This window comes from Hypanus sabinus, chromosome 20 (assembly GCF_030144855.1).
Source record: "Hypanus sabinus isolate sHypSab1 chromosome 20, sHypSab1.hap1, whole genome shotgun sequence".
NCBI lineage: Eukaryota > Metazoa > Chordata > Chondrichthyes > Myliobatiformes > Dasyatidae > Hypanus > Hypanus sabinus.
In genome coordinates, this window is record NC_082725.1 from 55981381 (window position 1) to 56003959 (window position 22579).

Genomic DNA, 22579 nt, shown 5'->3' on the forward strand with positions numbered 1-22579 from the left:
GATACAGCACACTGATGAATGGGGCGATACAGCTCACTGATGAATGGGGGATACAGCACGCTGATGAATGGAGGGATACAGCAAGCTGATGAATGGGGCTGGTGGTGGGATACATCACACTGATGAATGGGGGATAAAATACACTGATGAATGGGTGGATACACCAGATTGATGAATGTGGGGATACAGCATGCCTGATGAATTGGGGATACAACACACTGATGAATGGGGGGAGACAACACACTGATGAATGGGGGATAAAATACACTGATGAATGGGTGGATACACCAGATAGATGAATGGGGGATACAGTACACTGATGAATGGGGGGGATACAGCACACTGATGAATGGAGGGATACAACACACTGATGAATGGGGGGGATACAACACACTGATGAATGGGGGGAATACAACGCACTGATGAATGGTGGGATACAGCACACTGATGAATGGGGGGATACAGCACGCTGATGAATGGTTGGATACAGCACACTGATGAATGGAGGGATACAATACACTGATGATTGGGGGATACATCACACTGATGAATACGGGGATACAGCACACTGATGAATGGGGGGACACAGCATCCTGATGAATGTAGGAATACAGCACACTGATGAATGGGGCGAATTAGCACACTGATGAAGGGGGGATAGAGCATGCTGATGAATTGGGGGATACAGCACACTGATGAATGGAGGGATACAGCAAACTGATGAATGGGGCTGGTGGTGGGATACATCACACTGATGAATGGGGGATAAAATACACTGATGAATGGGTGGATACACCAGATTGATGACTGTGGGGATACAGCATGCCTGATGAATGGGGGATACAACACACTGATGAATGGGGGATAAAATACACTGATGAATGGGTGGATACACCAGATTGATGAATGGGGGATACAGCACACTGATGAATGGGGGGATACAACACACTGATGAGTGGTGGGATACAACACACTGATGAATGGGGGGTACAACACACTGATGAATGGGGCGATACAGCTCACTGATCAATGGAGGATACAGCACGCTGATGAATGGGGGGATAAAGCACACTGATGAATGGAGGGATACAGCTCACAGAAGAATGGGGGGATACAGCACACTGATGAATGGGGGGATACAACACACTGATGAATGGGGGGATACAACAGACTGATGAATGGAGGGATACAACACACTGATGAATGGGGGGATACAACACACTGATGAATTGGGGGATACAACGCATTGATGAATGGAGGGATACAGAACACTGCTGAATGGGGGGATACAGCAAGCTGATGAATGGGGGATAAAATACACTGATGAATGGGTGGATACACCAGATTGATGAATGGGGGATACAGCACACTGATGAATGGGGGGATACAACACACTGATGAATGGTGGGATACAACACACTGATGAATGGAGGGATACAGAACACTGGTGAATGGGGGGATACAGCAAGCTGATGAATGGGGGATAAAACTCCCTGATGAATGGTGGGATATAGCACACTGATGAATGGGGGATACAACACACTAATGAATGGGGGATAAAATACACTGATGAATGGGTGAATACACCAGATTGATGAATCGGGGATACAGCACACTGATGAATGGGGGGATACAGCACACTGATGAATGGAGGGATACAACACTCTGATGAATGGGGGGATACAACAGACTGATGAATGGGGGGAATACAACGCACTGATGAATGGTGGGATACAGCACACTGATGAATGGGGGATACAGCACGCTGATGAATGGTTGGATACATCACACTGATGAATGGAGGGATACAACACACTGATGATTGGGGGATACATCACACTGATGAATGGAGGAATACAGCACACTGATGAATGGGACGATATAGCACACCGATGAATGGGGGGATACAACAGATTGATGAATGGGGGATACAGCACACTGATGAATGGGGGGATACCACACACTGATGAATGGTGGGATACAACACACTGATGAATGGGGGATACAACACACTGATGAATGGGGGGATACAATACACTGATGAATTGGGGATACAGCACACTGATGAATGGGGGGGATACAGCACACTGATGAATGGAGGGATACAACACACTGATGAATGTGGGGGATACAACACACTGATGAATGGGGGGAATACAACGCACTGATGAATGGTGGGATACAGCACACTGATGAATGGGGGGATACAGCACGCTGATGAATGGTTGGATACAGCACACTGATGAATGGAGGGATACAATACACTGATGATTCGGGGATACATCACACTGATGAATACGGGGATACAGCACGCTGTTGAATGGGGGGATAAAGCACACTGATGAATGGAGGGATACAGCACACTGAAGAAAGGGGGGATACAGCACACTGATGAATGGAGGGATACAACACACTGATGAATCGGGGGATAGAACACACTGATGAATTGGGGATACAGCACACTGATGAATTGGGGATACAGCACACTGATGAATGGTGGGATACAACACACTGATGAATGGGGGATACAACACACTGATAAATGGGGGGATACAGTACGCTGATGAATGGGGGATAAAACTCACTGATGAATGGAGGGATACAGCACACTGATGAATGGGGTATACATCACACTGATGAATACGGGGATACAGCACACTGATGAATGGGGCGATACAGCTCACTGATGAATGGGGGATACAGCACGCTGATGAATGGAGGGCTACAGCAAGCTGATGAATGGGGCTGGTGGTGGGATACATCACACTGATGAATGGGGGATAAAATACACTGATGAATGGGTGGATACACCAGATTGATGAATGTGGGGATACAGCATGCCTGATGAATTGGGGATACAACACACTGATGAATGGGGGGAGACAACACACTGATGAATGGGGGATAAAATACACTGATGAATGGGTGGATACACCAGATAGATGAATGGGGGATACAGTACACTGATGAATGGGGGGGATACAGCACACTGATGAATGGAGGGATACAACACACTGATGAATGGGGGGGATACAACACACTGATGAATGGGGGGAATACAACGCACTGATGAATGGTGGGATACAGCACACTGATGAATGGGGGGATACAGCACGCTGATGAATGGTTGGATACAGCACACTGATGAATGGAGGGATACAATACACTGATGATTGGGGGATACATCACACTGATGAATACGGGGATACAGCACACTGATGAATGGGGGGACACAGCATCCTGATGAATGTAGGAATACAGCACACTGATGAATGGGGCGAATTAGCACACTGATGAAGGGGGATAGAGCATGCTGATGAATTGGGGGATACAGCACACTGATGAATGGAGGGATACAGCAAACTGATGAATGGGGCTGGTGGTGGGATACATCACACTGATGAATGGGGGATAAAATACACTGATGAATGGGTGGATACACCAGATTGATGACTGTGGGGATACAGCATGCCTGATGAATGGGGGATACAACACACTGATGAATGGGGGATAAAATACACTGATGAATGGGTGGATACACCAGATTGATGAATGGGGGATACAGCACACTGATGAATGGGGGGATACAACACACTGATGAGTGGTGGGATACAACACACTGATGAATGGGGGGTACAACACACTGATGAATGGGGCGATACAGCTCACTGATCAATGGAGGATACAGCACGCTGATGAATGGGGGGATAAAGCACACTGATGAATGGAGGGATACAGCTCACAGAAGAATGGGGGGATACAGCACACTGATGAATGGGGGGATACAACACACTGATGAATGGGGGGATACAACAGACTGATGAATGGAGGGATACAACACACTGATGAATGGGGGGATACAACACACTGATGAATTGGGGGATACAACGCATTGATGAATGGAGGGATACAGAACACTGCTGAATGGGGGGATACAGCAAGCTGATGAATGGGGGATAAAATACACTGATGAATGGGTGGATACACCAGATTGATGAATGGGGGATACAGCACACTGATGAATGGGGGGATACAACACACTGATGAATGGTGGGATACAACACACTGATGAATGGAGGGATACAGAACACTGGTGAATGGGGGGATACAGCAAGCTGATGAATGGGGGATAAAACTCCCTGATGAATGGTGGGATATAGCACACTGATGAATGGGGGATACAACACACTAATGAATGGGGGATAAAATACACTGATGAATGGGTGAATACACCAGATTGATGAATCGGGGATACAGCACACTGATGAATGGGGGGATACAGCACACTGATGAATGGAGGGATACAACACTCTGATGAATGGGGGGATACAACAGACTGATGAATGGGGGGAATACAACGCACTGATGAATGGTGGGATACAGCACACTGATGAATGGGGGATACAGCACGCTGATGAATGGTTGGATACATCACACTGATGAATGGAGGGATACAACACACTGATGATTGGGGGATACATCACACTGATGAATACGGGGATACAGCACACTGATGAATGGGGGGGGGACAGCATCCTGATGAATGGAGGAATACAGCACACTGATGAATGGGACGATATAGCACACCGATGAATGGGGGGATACAACAGATTGATGAATGGGGGATACAGCACACTGATGAATGGGGGGATACCACACACTGATGAATGGTGGGATACAACACACTGATGAATGGGGGATACAACACACTGATGAATGGGGGGATACAATACACTGATGAATTGGGGATACAGCACACTGATGAATGGGGGGATACAACACACTGATGAACGGAGGGATACAACCCACTGATGAATGGAGGGATACAACACACTGATGATTGGGGCTGGTGGTGGGATACAACACACTGATGAATGCGGGGATACAACACACTGATGAATTGGGGGATACAACACACTGATGAACGGACGGATACAACAGACTGATGAATGGGGGGATACAACACACTGATGAATTGGGTATACAGCACACTGATGAATGGGGGGATACAACACACTGATGAACGGAGGGATACAACAGACTGATGAATGGGGGGATACAACACACTGATGAATTGGGGGATACAACGCATTGATGAATGGAGGGATACAGAACACTGGTGAATGGGGGGATACAGCAAGCTGATGAATGGGGGATAAAATACACTGATGAATGGGTGGATGCACTAGATTGATGAATGGGGGATACAGCACACTGATGAACAGGGGTATACAACACACTGATGAATGGTGGGATAGAACACACTGATGAATGGGGGGATACAACACACTGATGAATGGTGGGATACAACACACTGATGAATGGGGGATACAAGACACTGATGAATGGCTGGATACAGTACGCTGATGAATGGGGGATAAAACTCACTGATGAATGGCGGGATACAGCACACTGATGAATGGGGTATACATCACACTGATGAATACGGGGATACAGCACACTGATGAATGGGGCGATACAGCTCACTGATGAATGGGGGATACAGCACGCTGATGAATGGAGGGATGCAGCAAGCTGATGAATGGAGCTGGTGGTGGGATACATCACACTGATGAATGGGGGATAAAATACACTGATGAATGGGTGGATACACCAGATTGATGAATGTGGGGATACAGCATGCCTGATGAATTGGGGATACAACACACTGATGAATGGGGGGGATACAACACACTGATGAATGGGGGATAAAATACACTGATGAATGGGTGGATACACCAGATAGATGAATGGGGGATACAGTACACTGATGAATGGGGGGGATACAGCACACTGATGAATGGAGGGATACAACACACTGATGAATGGGGGGGATACAACACACTGATGAATGGGGGGAATACAACGCACTGATGAATGGTGGGATACAGCACACTGATGAATGGGGGGATACAGCACGCTGATGAATGGTTGGATACAGCACACTGATGAATGGAGGGATACAATACACTGATGATTCGGGGATACATCACACTGATGAATACGGGGATACAGCACGCTGTTGAATGGGGGGATAAAGCACACTGATGAATGGAGGGATACAGCACACTGAAGAAAGGGGGGATACAGCACACTGATGAATGGAGGGATACAACACACTGATGAATCGGGGGATAGAACACACTGATGAATTGGGGATACAACACACTGATGAATGGAGGGATACAACACACTGATAAATGGGGGGATACAACACACTGATGAATTGGGATACAACACACTGATGAATGGGGGATACAACACACTGATGAATGGTGGGATACAACACACTGATGAATGGGGGATACAACACACTGATGAATGGGGGGATACAGTACGCTGATGAATGGGGGATAAAACTCACTGATGAATGGAGGGATACAGCACACTGATGAATGGGGTATACATCACACTGATGAATACGGGGATACAGCACACTGATGAATGGGGCGATACAGCTCACTGATGAATGGGGGATACAGCACGCTGATGAATGGAGGGATACAGCAAGCTGATGAATGGGGCTGGTGGTGGGATACATCACACTGATGAATGGGGGATAAAATACACTGATGAAAGGGTGGATACACCAGATTGATGAATGTGGGGATACAGCATGCCTGATGAATTGGGGATACCACACACTGATGAATGGGGGGAGACAACACACTGATGAATGGGGGATAAAATACACTGATGAATGGGTGGATACACCAGATTGATGAATGGGGGATACAGTACACTGATGAATGGGGGGGATACAGCACACTGATGAATGGAGGGATACAACACACTGATGAATGGGGGGGATACAACACACTGATGAATGGGGGGAATACAACGCACTGATGAATGGTGGGATACAGCACACTGATGAATGGGGGGATACAGCACGCTGATGAATGGTTGGATACAGCACACTGATGAATGGAGGGATACAATACACTGATGATTGGGGGATACATCACACTGATGAATACGGGGATACAGCACACTGATGAATGGGGGGACACAGCATCCTGATGAATGTAGGAATACAGCACACTGATGAATGGGGCGAATTAGCACACTGATGAAGGGGGGATAGAGCATGCTGATGAATTGGGGGATACAGCACACTGATGAATGGAGGGATACAGCAAACTGATGAATGGGGCTGGTGGTGGGATACATCACACTGATGAATGGGGGATAAAATACACTGATGAATGGGTGGATACACCAGATTGATGACTGTGGGGATACAGCATGCCTGATGAATGGGGGATACAACACACTGATGAATGGGGGATAAAATACACTGATGAATGGGTGGATACACCAGATTGATGAATGGGGGATACAGCACACTGATGAATGGGGGGATACAACACACTGATGAGTGGTGGGATACAACACACTGATGAATGGGGGATACAACACACTGATGAATGGGGGGATACAACACACCGATGAATTGGGGATACAGCACACTGATGAATGGGGGGATACAACACACTGATGAACGGAGGGATACAACACACTGATGAATGGGGGGATACAACACACTGATGAATTGGGGGATACAACGCATTGATGAATGGAGGGATACAGAACACTGGTGAATGGGGGGATACAGCAAGCTGATGAATGGGGGATAAAATACACTGATGAATGGGTGGATGCACCAGATTGATGAATGGGGGATACAGCACACTGATGAATGGGGGGAATACAACACACTGATGAATGGTGGGATAGAACACACTGATGAATGGGGGGATACAACACACTGATGAATGGTGGGATACAACACACTGATGAATGGGGGATACAACACACTGATGAATGGGGGGATACAACACACTGATGAATTGGGGATACAGCACACTGATGAATGGGGGGATACAACACACTGATGAATGGAGGGATACAACACACTGATGAATGGTGGGATACAACACACTGATGAATGGGGGATACAACACACTGATGAATGGGGGGATACAACACACTGATGAATTGGTGATACAGCATACTGATGAATGGGGGGATACAACAAACTGATGAATTGGGGGATACAACTCATTGATGAATGGAGGGATACAGAACACAGATGAATGGGGGGATACAGTACGCTGATGAATGGGGGATAAAACTCACTGATGAATACGGGGATACAGCACACTGATGCATGGGGCGATACAGCTCACTGATGAATGGGGGATACTGCACGCTGATGAATGGGGGGATAAAGCATACTGATGAATGGAGGGATACAGCACACAGAAGAATGGGGGGATACAGCACACTGATGAATGGAGGGATACAACACACTGATGAATGGGGGGATACAACACACTGATGAATGGGGGATACAGCACACTGATGAATGGGGGGAGCACAGCATCCTGATGAATGGCGGAATACAGCACACTGAAGAATGGGGTGACAGCACACTGATGAATGGAGTAACACAGCATACTGATGAATGGGGTAATACAGCATACTGATGAATGGGGGATACAACACAGTGATGAATGGGGAGACACAGCACACTGATGAAAGGGGCTATGCAGCACAGTGAAGAATGGGGGGATACAACACACTGATGAATGGGAGGATAGAACACACTGATAAATGGGGGATACAACACAGTGATGAATGGGGCGACACAGAACAGTAATGAAAGGGGCTATGCAGCACAGTGAAGAATGGGGGTATACAGCACACTGATGAATGTGGGGACAGCACACTGATGAATGGGGGGACACCTCACACTGTTCATTGGGGGATACAACACACTGATGAATGGGGGGACTAGACACACTAATGGGGCTGGTGGTGGGATACATCACACTGATGAATGGGGGATAAAATAAACTGATGAATGGGTGGATACACCAGATTGATGAATGTGGGGATACAGCATGCCTGATGAATGGGGGATAAAATACAATGATGAATGGGTGGATACACCAGATTAATGAATGTGGGGATACAGCATGCCTGATGAATGGGGGATACAACAAACTGATGAATGGGGGATAAAATACACTGATGAATGGGTGGATACACCAGATTGATGAATGTGGGGATACAGCATGCCTGATGAATGGGGGATAAAATACACTGATGAATGGGTGGATACACCAGATTGATGAATGTGGGGTTATAGCATGCCTGATGAATGGGGGATACAAAACACTGATGAATGGGGGATAAAATAAACTGATGAATGGGTGGATACACCAGATTGAAGAATGGGGGATACAGCACGCTGATGAATGGGGGGATACAGCACACTGATGAATGGAGGGATACAACACACTGATGAATGGAGGGATACAACACACTGATGATTGGGGGATACATCACACTGATGAATGGGGGATACAACACACTGATGAATGGGGGATAAAATACACAGATGAATGGGTGGACACACCAGATTGATGAATGTGGGGATACAGCAGACTGATGAATTGGGCGATATAGCACACTGATGAATGGGGGGATAGAGCATGCTGATGAATTGGGGGATACAGCACACTGATGAATGGAGGGATACAGCAAACTGATGAATGGGGCTGGTGGTGGGATACATCACACTGATGAATGGGGGATAAAATACACTGATGACTGGGTGGATACACCAGATTGATGAATGTGGGGATACAGCATGCCTGATGAATTGGGGATACAACAAACTGATGAATGGGGGGATACAACACACTGATGAATGGGGGATAAAATACACTGATGAATGGGTGGATACACCAGATTGATGAATGGGGGATACAGCACGCTGATGAATGGGGGGATACAGCACACTGATGAATGGAGGGATACAGCACACTGAAGAAAGGGGGGATACAGCACACTGATGAATGGAGGGATACAACACACTGATGAATCGGGGGATAGAACACACTGATGAATTGGGGATACAACACACTGATGAATGGAGGGATACAACACACTGATAAATGGGGGGATACAACACACTGATGAATTGGGATACAACACACTGATGAATGGGGGATACAACACACTGATGAATGGTGGGATACAACACACTGATGAATGGGGGATACAACACACTGATGAATGGGGGGATACAGTACGCTGATGAATGGGGGATAAAACTCACTGATGAATGGAGGGATACAGCACACTGATGAATGGGGTATACATCACACTGATGAATACGGGGATACAGCACACTGATGAATGGGGCGATACAGCTCACTGATGAATGGGGGATACAGCACGCTGATGAATGGAGGGATACAGCAAGCTGATGAATGGGGCTGGTGGTGGGATACATCACACTGATGAATGGGGGATAAAATACACTGATGAAAGGGTGGATACACCAGATTGATGAATGTGGGGATACAGCATGCCTGATGAATTGGGGATACCACACACTGATGAATGGGGGGAGACAACACACTGATGAATGGGGGATAAAATACACTGATGAATGGGTGGATACACCAGATTGATGAATGGGGGATACAGTACACTGATGAATGGGGGGGATACAGCACACTGATGAATGGAGGGATACAACACACTGATGAATGGGGGGGATACAACACACTGATGAATGGGGGGAATACAACGCACTGATGAATGGTGGGATACAGCACACTGATGAATGGGGGGATACAGCACGCTGATGAATGGTTGGATACAGCACACTGATGAATGGAGGGATACAATACACTGATGATTGGGGGATACATCACACTGATGAATACGGGGATACAGCACACTGATGAATGGGGGGACACAGCATCCTGATGAATGTAGGAATACAGCACACTGATGAATGGGGCGAATTAGCACACTGATGAAGGGGGGATAGAGCATGCTGATGAATTGGGGGATACAGCACACTGATGAATGGAGGGATACAGCAAACTGATGAATGGGGCTGGTGGTGGGATACATCACACTGATGAATGGGGGATAAAATACACTGATGAATGGGTGGATACACCAGATTGATGACTGTGGGGATACAGCATGCCTGATGAATGGGGGATACAACACACTGATGAATGGGGGATAAAATACACTGATGAATGGGTGGATACACCAGATTGATGAATGGGGGATACAGCACACTGATGAATGGGGGGATACAACACACTGATGAGTGGTGGGATACAACACACTGATGAATGGGGGATACAACACACTGATGAATGGGGGGATACAACACACCGATGAATTGGGGATACAGCACACTGATGAATGGGGGGATACAACACACTGATGAACGGAGGGATACAACACACTGATGAATGGGGGGATACAACACACTGATGAATTGGGGGATACAACGCATTGATGAATGGAGGGATACAGAACACTGGTGAATGGGGGGATACAGCAAGCTGATGAATGGGGGATAAAATACACTGATGAATGGGTGGATGCACCAGATTGATGAATGGGGGATACAGCACACTGATGAATGGGGGGAATACAACACACTGATGAATGGTGGGATAGAACACACTGATGAATGGGGGGATACAACACACTGATGAATGGTGGGATACAACACACTGATGAATGGGGGATACAACACACTGATGAATGGGGGGATACAACACACTGATGAATTGGGGATACAGCACACTGATGAATGGGGGGATACAACACACTGATGAATGGAGGGATACAACACACTGATGAATGGTGGGATACAACACACTGATGAATGGGGGATACAACACACTGATGAATGGGGGGATACAACACACTGATGAATTGGTGATACAGCATACTGATGAATGGGGGGATACAACAAACTGATGAATTGGGGGATACAACTCATTGATGAATGGAGGGATACAGAACACAGATGAATGGGGGGATACAGTACGCTGATGAATGGGGGATAAAACTCACTGATGAATACGGGGATACAGCACACTGATGCATGGGGCGATACAGCTCACTGATGAATGGGGGATACTGCACGCTGATGAATGGGGGGATAAAGCATACTGATGAATGGAGGGATACAGCACACAGAAGAATGGGGGGATACAGCACACTGATGAATGGAGGGATACAACACACTGATGAATGGGGGGATACAACACACTGATGAATGGGGGATACAGCACACTGATGAATGGGGGGAGCACAGCATCCTGATGAATGGCGGAATACAGCACACTGAAGAATGGGGTGACAGCACACTGATGAATGGAGTAACACAGCATACTGATGAATGGGGTAATACAGCATACTGATGAATGGGGGATACAACACAGTGATGAATGGGGAGACACAGCACACTGATGAAAGGGGCTATGCAGCACAGTGAAGAATGGGGGGATACAACACACTGATGAATGGGAGGATAGAACACACTGATAAATGGGGGATACAACACAGTGATGAATGGGGCGACACAGAACAGTAATGAAAGGGGCTATGCAGCACAGTGAAGAATGGGGGTATACAGCACACTGATGAATGTGGGGACAGCACACTGATGAATGGGGGGACACCTCACACTGTTCATTGGGGGATACAACACACTGATGAATGGGGGGACTAGACACACTAATGGGGCTGGTGGTGGGATACATCACACTGATGAATGGGGGATAAAATAAACTGATGAATGGGTGGATACACCAGATTGATGAATGTGGGGATACAGCATGCCTGATGAATGGGGGATAAAATACAATGATGAATGGGTGGATACACCAGATTAATGAATGTGGGGATACAGCATGCCTGATGAATGGGGGATACAACAAACTGATGAATGGGGGATAAAATACACTGATGAATGGGTGGATACACCAGATTGATGAATGTGGGGATACAGCATGCCTGATGAATGGGGGATAAAATACACTGATGAATGGGTGGATACACCAGATTGATGAATGTGGGGTTATAGCATGCCTGATGAATGGGGGATACAAAACACTGATGAATGGGGGATAAAATAAACTGATGAATGGGTGGATACACCAGATTGAAGAATGGGGGATACAGCACGCTGATGAATGGGGGGATACAGCACACTGATGAATGGAGGGATACAACACACTGATGAATGGAGGGATACAACACACTGATGATTGGGGGATACATCACACTGATGAATGGGGGATACAACACACTGATGAATGGGGGATAAAATACACAGATGAATGGGTGGACACACCAGATTGATGAATGTGGGGATACAGCAGACTGATGAATTGGGCGATATAGCACACTGATGAATGGGGGGATAGAGCATGCTGATGAATTGGGGGATACAGCACACTGATGAATGGAGGGATACAGCAAACTGATGAATGGGGCTGGTGGTGGGATACATCACACTGATGAATGGGGGATAAAATACACTGATGACTGGGTGGATACACCAGATTGATGAATGTGGGGATACAGCATGCCTGATGAATTGGGGATACAACAAACTGATGAATGGGGGGATACAACACACTGATGAATGGGGGATAAAATACACTGATGAATGGGTGGATACACCAGATTGATGAATGGGGGATACAGCACGCTGATGAATGGGGGGATACAGCACACTGATGAATGGAGGGATACAGCACACTGAAGAAAGGGGGGATACAGCACACTGATGAATGGAGGGATACAACACACTGATGAATCGGGGGATAGAACACACTGATGAATTGGGGATACAACACACTGATGAATGGAGGGATACAACACACTGATAAATGGGGGGATACAACACACTGATGAATTGGGATACAACACACTGATGAATGGGGGATACAACACACTGATGAATGGTGGGATACAACACACTGATGAATGGGGGATACAACACACTGATGAATGGGGGGATACAGTACGCTGATGAATGGGGGATAAAACTCACTGATGAATGGAGGGATACAGCACACTGATGAATGGGGTATACATCACACTGATGAATACGGGGATACAGCACACTGATGAATGGGGCGATACAGCTCACTGATGAATGGGGGATACAGCACGCTGATGAATGGAGGGATACAGCAAGCTGATGAATGGGGCTGGTGGTGGGATACATCACACTGATGAATGGGGGATAAAATACACTGATGAAAGGGTGGATACACCAGATTGATGAATGTGGGGATACAGCATGCCTGATGAATTGGGGATACCACACACTGATGAATGGGGGGAGACAACACACTGATGAATGGGGGATAAAATACACTGATGAATGGGTGGATACACCAGATTGATGAATGGGGGATACAGTACACTGATGAATGGGGGGGATACAGCACACTGATGAATGGAGGGATACAACACACTGATGAATGGGGGGGATACAACACACTGATGAATGGGGGGAATACAACGCACTGATGAATGGTGGGATACAGCACACTGATGAATGGGGGGATACAGCACGCTGATGAATGGTTGGATACAGCACACTGATGAATGGAGGGATACAATACACTGATGATTGGGGGATACATCACACTGATGAATACGGGGATACAGCACACTGATGAATGGGGGGACACAGCATCCTGATGAATGTAGGAATACAGCACACTGATGAATGGGGCGAATTAGCACACTGATGAAGGGGGGATAGAGCATGCTGATGAATTGGGGGATACAGCACACTGATGAATGGAGGGATACAGCAAACTGATGAATGGGGCTGGTGGTGGGATACATCACACTGATGAATGGGGGATAAAATACACTGATGAATGGGTGGATACACCAGATTGATGACTGTGGGGATACAGCATGCCTGATGAATGGGGGATACAACACACTGATGAATGGGGGATAAAATACACTGATGAATGGGTGGATACACCAGATTGATGAATGGGGGATACAGCACACTGATGAATGGGGGGATACAACACACTGATGAGTGGTGGGATACAACACACTGATGAATGGGGGATACAACACACTGATGAATGGGGGGATACAACACACCGATGAATTGGGGATACAGCACACTGATGAATGGGGGGATACAACACACTGATGAACGGAGGGATACAACACACTGATGAATGGGGGGATACAACACACTGATGAATTGGGGGATACAACGCATTGATGAATGGAGGGATACAGAACACTGGTGAATGGGGGGATACAGCAAGCTGATGAATGGGGGATAAAATACACTGATGAATGGGTGGATGCACCAGATTGATGAATGGGGGATACAGCACACTGATGAATGGGGGGAATACAACACACTGATGAATGGTGGGATAGAACACACTGATGAATGGGGGGATACAACACACTGATGAATGGTGGGATACAACACACTGATGAATGGGGGATACAACACACTGATGAATGGGGGGATACAACACACTGATGAATTGGGGATACAGCACACTGATGAATGGGGGGATACAACACACTGATGAATGGAGGGATACAACACACTGATGAATGGTGGGATACAACACACTGATGAATGGGGGATACAACACACTGATGAATGGGGGGATACAACACACTGATGAATTGGTGATACAGCATACTGATGAATGGGGGGATACAACAAACTGATGAATTGGGGGATACAACTCATTGATGAATGGAGGGATACAGAACACAGATGAATGGGGGGATACAGTACGCTGATGAATGGGGGATAAAACTCACTGATGAATACGGGGATACAGCACACTGATGCATGGGGCGATACAGCTCACTGATGAATGGGGGATACTGCACGCTGATGAATGGGGGGATAAAGCATACTGATGAATGGAGGGATACAGCACACAGAAGAATGGGGGGATACAGCACACTGATGAATGGAGGGATACAACACACTGATGAATGGGGGGATACAACACACTGATGAATGGGGGATACAGCACACTGATGAATGGGGGGAGCACAGCATCCTGATGAATGGCGGAATACAGCACACTGAAGAATGGGGTGACAGCACACTGATGAATGGAGTAACACAGCATACTGATGAATGGGGTAATACAGCATACTGATGAATGGGGGATACAACACAGTGATGAATGGGGAGACACAGCACACTGATGAAAGGGGCTATGCAGCACAGTGAAGAATGGGGGGATACAACACACTGATGAATGGGAGGATAGAACACACTGATAAATGGGGGATACAACACAGTGATGAATGGGGCGACACAGAACAGTAATGAAAGGGGCTATGCAGCACAGTGAAGAATGGGGGTATACAGCACACTGATGAATGTGGGGACAGCACACTGATGAATGGGGGGACACCTCACACTGTTCATTGGGGGATACAACACACTGATGAATGGGGGGACTAGACACACTAATGGGGCTGGTGGTGGGATACATCACACTGATGAATGGGGGATAAAATAAACTGATGAATGGGTGGATACACCAGATTGATGAATGTGGGGATACAGCATGCCTGATGAATGGGGGATAAAATACAATGATGAATGGGTGGATACACCAGATTAATGAATGTGGGGATACAGCATGCCTGATGAATGGGGGATACAACAAACTGATGAATGGGGGATAAAATACACTGATGAATGGGTGGATACACCAGATTGATGAATGTGGGGATACAGCATGCCTGATGAATGGGGGATAAAATACACTGATGAATGGGTGGATACACCAGATTGATGAATGTGGGGTTATAGCATGCCTGATGAATGGGGGATACAAAACACTGATGAATGGGGGATAAAATAAACTGATGAATGGGTGGATACACCAGATTGAAGAATGGGGGATACAGCACGCTGATGAATGGGGGGATACAGCACACTGATGAATGGAGGGATACAACACACTGATGAATGGAGGGATACAACACACTGATGATTGGGGGATACATCACACTGATGAATGGGGGATACAACACACTGATGAATGGGGGATAAAATACACAGATGAATGGGTGGACACACCAGATTGATGAATGTGGGGATACAGCAGACTGATGAATTGGGCGATATAGCACACTGATGAATGGGGGGATAGAGCATGCTGATGAATTGGGGGATACAGCACACTGATGAATGGAGGGATACAGCAAACTGATGAATGGGGCTGGTGGTGGGATACATCACACTGATGAATGGGGGATAAAATACACTGATGACTGGGTGGATACACCAGATTGATGAATGTGGGGATACAGCATGCCTGATGAATTGGGGATACAACAAACTGATGAATGGGGGGATACAACACACTGATGAATGGGGGATAAAATACACTGATGAATGGGTGGATACACCAGATTGATGAATGGGGGATACAGCACGCTGATGAATGGGGGGATACAGCACACTGATGAATAGAGGGAAACAACACACTGATGAATGGGGGGATACAACACACTGATGAATGGGGGGAATACAATGCACTGATGAATGGTGGGATACAGCACACTGATGAATGGAGGGATACAGCAAACTGATGAATGGGGCTGGTGGTGGGATACATCACACTGATGAATGGGGGATAAAATACACTGATGAATGGGTGGATACACCAGATTGATGAATGTGGGGATACAGCATGCCTGATGAATGGGGGATACAACACACTGATGAATGGGTGGATACAACACACTGATGAATGGGGGATAAAATACACTGATGAATGGGGGGATACAACACACTGATGAATGGGGGATACAACACACTGATGAATGGGGGGATACAACACACTGATAAATTGGGGATACAGCACACTGATGAATGGGGGGATACAACACACTGATGAATGGTGGGATAGAACACACTGATGAATGGGGGGATGCAACACACTGATGAATTGGGGTATACAACGCATTGATGAATGGAGGGATACAGAACACTGATGAATGGGGGATAAAACTCACTGATGAATGGCGGGATACAGCACACTGATGAATGGGGGGAGCACAGCATCCTGATGAATGGAGGAATACAGCACACTGAAGAATGGGGTGACAGCACACTGATGAATGGGGTAATACAGCATACTGATGAATGGGGGATACAAGACAGTGATGAATGGGGCAACACAGCACACTGATGAAAGGGGCTATGCAGCACAGTGAAGAATGGGGGGATACAACACACTGATGAATGGGAGGATAGAACACACTGATGAATGTGGGGACAGCACACAGATGAATGGGGGGACACCTCACACTGTTGATTGGGGGATACAGCACACTGATGAATGTAGGGACTAGACACACTAATGAATGGGGTGGATACAACACACTGATGAATGCGGGGATACAACACACTGATGAATTGGGGGATACAACACAATGATGAATGGTGGGATACAACACACTGATGAATGGTGGGATAAAACACACTGATGAATGGGGGATTCAACACACTGATGAATGGGGGGATACAACACACTGATGAATTGGGGATACAGCACACTGATGAATGGGGGGATACAACACACTGATGAATGGAGGGATACAACACACTGATGAATGGGGGATAAAACTCACTGATGAATGGGGGGCATAAAACACACTGATTAATGGGGGATAAAATACACTGATGAATGGGTGGATACACGAGATTGATGAATGGGGGATACAGCACACTGATGAATGGGGGATACAACACACTGATGAATGGTGGGATACAACACACTGATGAATGGGGGATACAACACACTGATGAATGGGTGGATACAACACACTGATAAATTGGGGATACAGCACACTGATGAATGGGGGGATACAACACACTGATGAATTGGGGGATGCAACGCATTGATGAATTGAGGGATACAGAACACTGATGAATGGGGGATAAAACTCACTGATGAATGGCGGGATACAGCACACTGATGAATGGGGGATACATCACACTGATGAATACGGGGATACAGCACACTGATGAATGGGGGGAGCACAGCATCCTGATGAATGGAGGAATACAGCACACTGAAGAATGGGGTGACAGCACACTGATGAATGGGGTAATACAGCATACTGATGAATGGGCGATACAAGACAGTGATGAATGGGGCAACACAGTACACTGATGAAAGGGGCTATGCAGCACAGTGAAGAATGGGGGGATACAACACACTGATGAATGGGAGGATAGAACACACTGATGAATGTGGGGACAGCACACAGATGAATGGGGGACACCTCACACTGTTGATTGGGGGATACAGCACACTGATGAATGTGGGGACTAGACAAACTAATGAATGGGGGGATACAACACACTGATGAATGCGGGGATACAACACACTGATGAATTGGGGGATACAACACACTGATGAATGGTGGGATACAACACACTGATGAATGGTGGGATAAAACACACTGATGAATGGGGGCTTCAACACACTGATGAATGGGGGGATACAACACTCTGATGAATTGGGGATACAGCACACTGATGAATGGGGGGATACAACACACTGATGAATGGAGGGATACAACACACTGATGAATGGGGGATACATCACACTGATGAATACGGGGATACTGCACACTGATGAATGGGGGGAACACAGCACCCTGATGAATGGAGGAATACAGCACACTGATGAATGGGGCAATACAGCTCAGTGATGAATGGGGGATACAGCACGCTGATGATTGGGGGGATAAAGCACACTGATGAATGGAGGGATACAGCACACAGATGAATGGGGAAATACAGCACACTGATGAATGGAGGGATACAACACACTGATGAATGTGGGGGATACAACGCACAGTTGAATGGTGGGATACAGCACACTGATGAATGGGGGGATACAGCACGCTGATGAATGGTTTGATACAGCACACTGATGAATGGAGGGATACAACACATGATTGGGGGATACATCACACTGATGAATGGGGGGATACAGCAGGCCTGATGAATGGGGGATACAACACACTGAGGAATGGGGGGATACAACACACTGATGAATGGGGGATAAAATACACGGATGAATGGGTGGATACACCAGATTGATGAATGGGGGATACAGCACACTGATTAATGGGGGGATACAACACACTGATGAATGGTGGGATACAACACACTGATGACTGGGGGGATACAACACACTGATGAATGGGGGATACAACACACTGATGAATGGGTGGATACAATACACTGATAAATTGGGGATACAGCACACTGATGAATGGGGGGATACAACGCATTGATGAATTGAGGGATACAGAACACTGATGAATGGGGGATAAAACTCACTGATGAATGGCGGGATACAGCACACTGATGAATGGGGGATACATCACACTGATGAATACGGGGATACAGCACACTGAAGAATGGGGTGACAGCACACTGATGAATGGGGGATAAAACACACAGATGAATGGGGGCTTCAACACACTGTTGAATTGGGGGATACAACACACTGATGAATTGGGGATACAGCACACTGATGAATGGGGGGATACAACACACTGATGAATGCGGGGATAAAATACACTGATGAATGGGTGGATACACGAGATTGATGAATGGGGGATACAGCACACTGATGAATGGGGGGATACAACACACTGATGAATGGTGGGATACAACACACTGATGAATGGGGGATACAACACACTGATGAATGGGGGGATACAACACACTGATAAATTGGGGATACAGCACACTGATGAATGGGGGGATACAACACACTGATGAATTGGGGGATACAACGCATTGATGAATTGAGGGATGCAGAACACTGATGAATGGGGGATAAAACTCACTGATGAATGGCGGGATACAGCACACTGATGAATGGGGGATACATCACACTGATGAATACGGGGATACAGCACACTGATGAATGGGGGGAGCACCGCATCCTGATGAATGGAGGAATACAGCACACTGAAGAATGGGTTACAGCACACTGATGAATGGGGTAATACAGCATACTGATGAATGGGTGATACAAGACAGTGATGAATGGGGCAGCACAGCACACTGATGAAAGGGGCTATGCAGCACAGTGAAGAATGGGGGGATACAACACACTGATGAATGGGAGGATAGAACACACTGATGAATGTGGGGACAGCACACAGATGAATGGGGGGACACCTCACACTGTTGATTGGGGGATACAGCACACTGATGAATGTAGGGACTAGACACACTAATGAATGGGGGGGATACAACACACTGATGAATGTGGGGATACAACACACTGATGAATTGGGGGATACAACACACTGATGAATGGTGGGATACAACACACTGATCAATGGTGGGATAAAACACACTGATGAATGGGGGATTCAACACACTGAGGAATGGGGGGATACAACACACTGATGAATGGGGGATAAAATACACGGATGAATGGGTGGATACACCAGATTGATGAATGGGGGATACAGCACACTGATTAATGGGGGGATACAACACACTGATGAATGGTGGGATACAACACACTGATGACTGGGGGGATACAACACACTGATGAATGGGGGATACAACACACTGATGAATGGGGGGATACAACACACTGATGAATTGGGGATACAGCACACTGATGAATGGGGGGATACAACACACTGATGAATGGGGGGATACAACACACTGATGAATTGGGGGATACAACGCATTGATTAATGGAGGGATACAGAACACTGATGAATGGGGGATAAAACTCACTGATGAATGGCGGGATACAGCACACTGATGAATGGGGGATACATCACACTGATGAATACGGGGATACAGCACACTGATGAATGGGGGGAGCACAGCATCCTGATGAATGGAGGAATACAGCACACTGAAGAATGGGGTGACAGCACACTGATGAATGGGGGATACAAGACAGTGATGAATGGGGCAACACAGCACACTGATGAAAGGGGCTATGCAGCACAGTGAAGAATGGGGGGATACAACACACTGATGAATGGGAGGATAGAACACACTGATGAATGTGGGGACAGCACACAGATGAATGGGGGGACAACTCACACTGTTGATTGGGGGATACAGCACAGTGATGAATGTGGGGACTAGACACACTAATGAATGGGGGGGATACAACACACTGATGAATGCGGGGATACAACACACTGATGAATTGGGGGATACAACACACTGATGAATGGTGGGATACAACACACTGATGAATGGTGGGATAAAACACACTGATGAATGGGGGATTCAACACACTGATGAATGGGGGGATACAACACACTGATGAATTGGGGATACAGCACACTGATGAATGGGGGGATACAACACACTGATGAATGGAGGGATACAACACACTGATGAATGCGGGGATACAACACACTGATGAATTGGGGTATACAACGCATTGATGAATGGAGGGATACAGAACACAGATGAATGGGGGGGATACAGCACGCTGATGAATGGGGGATAAAACTCACTGATGAATGGGGGGCATAAAACACACTGATGAATGGGGGATAAAATACACTGATGAATGGGTGGATACACGAGATTGATGAATGGGGGATACAGCACGCTGATGAATCGGGGGATACAACACACTGATGAATGGTGGGATACAACACACTGATGAATGGG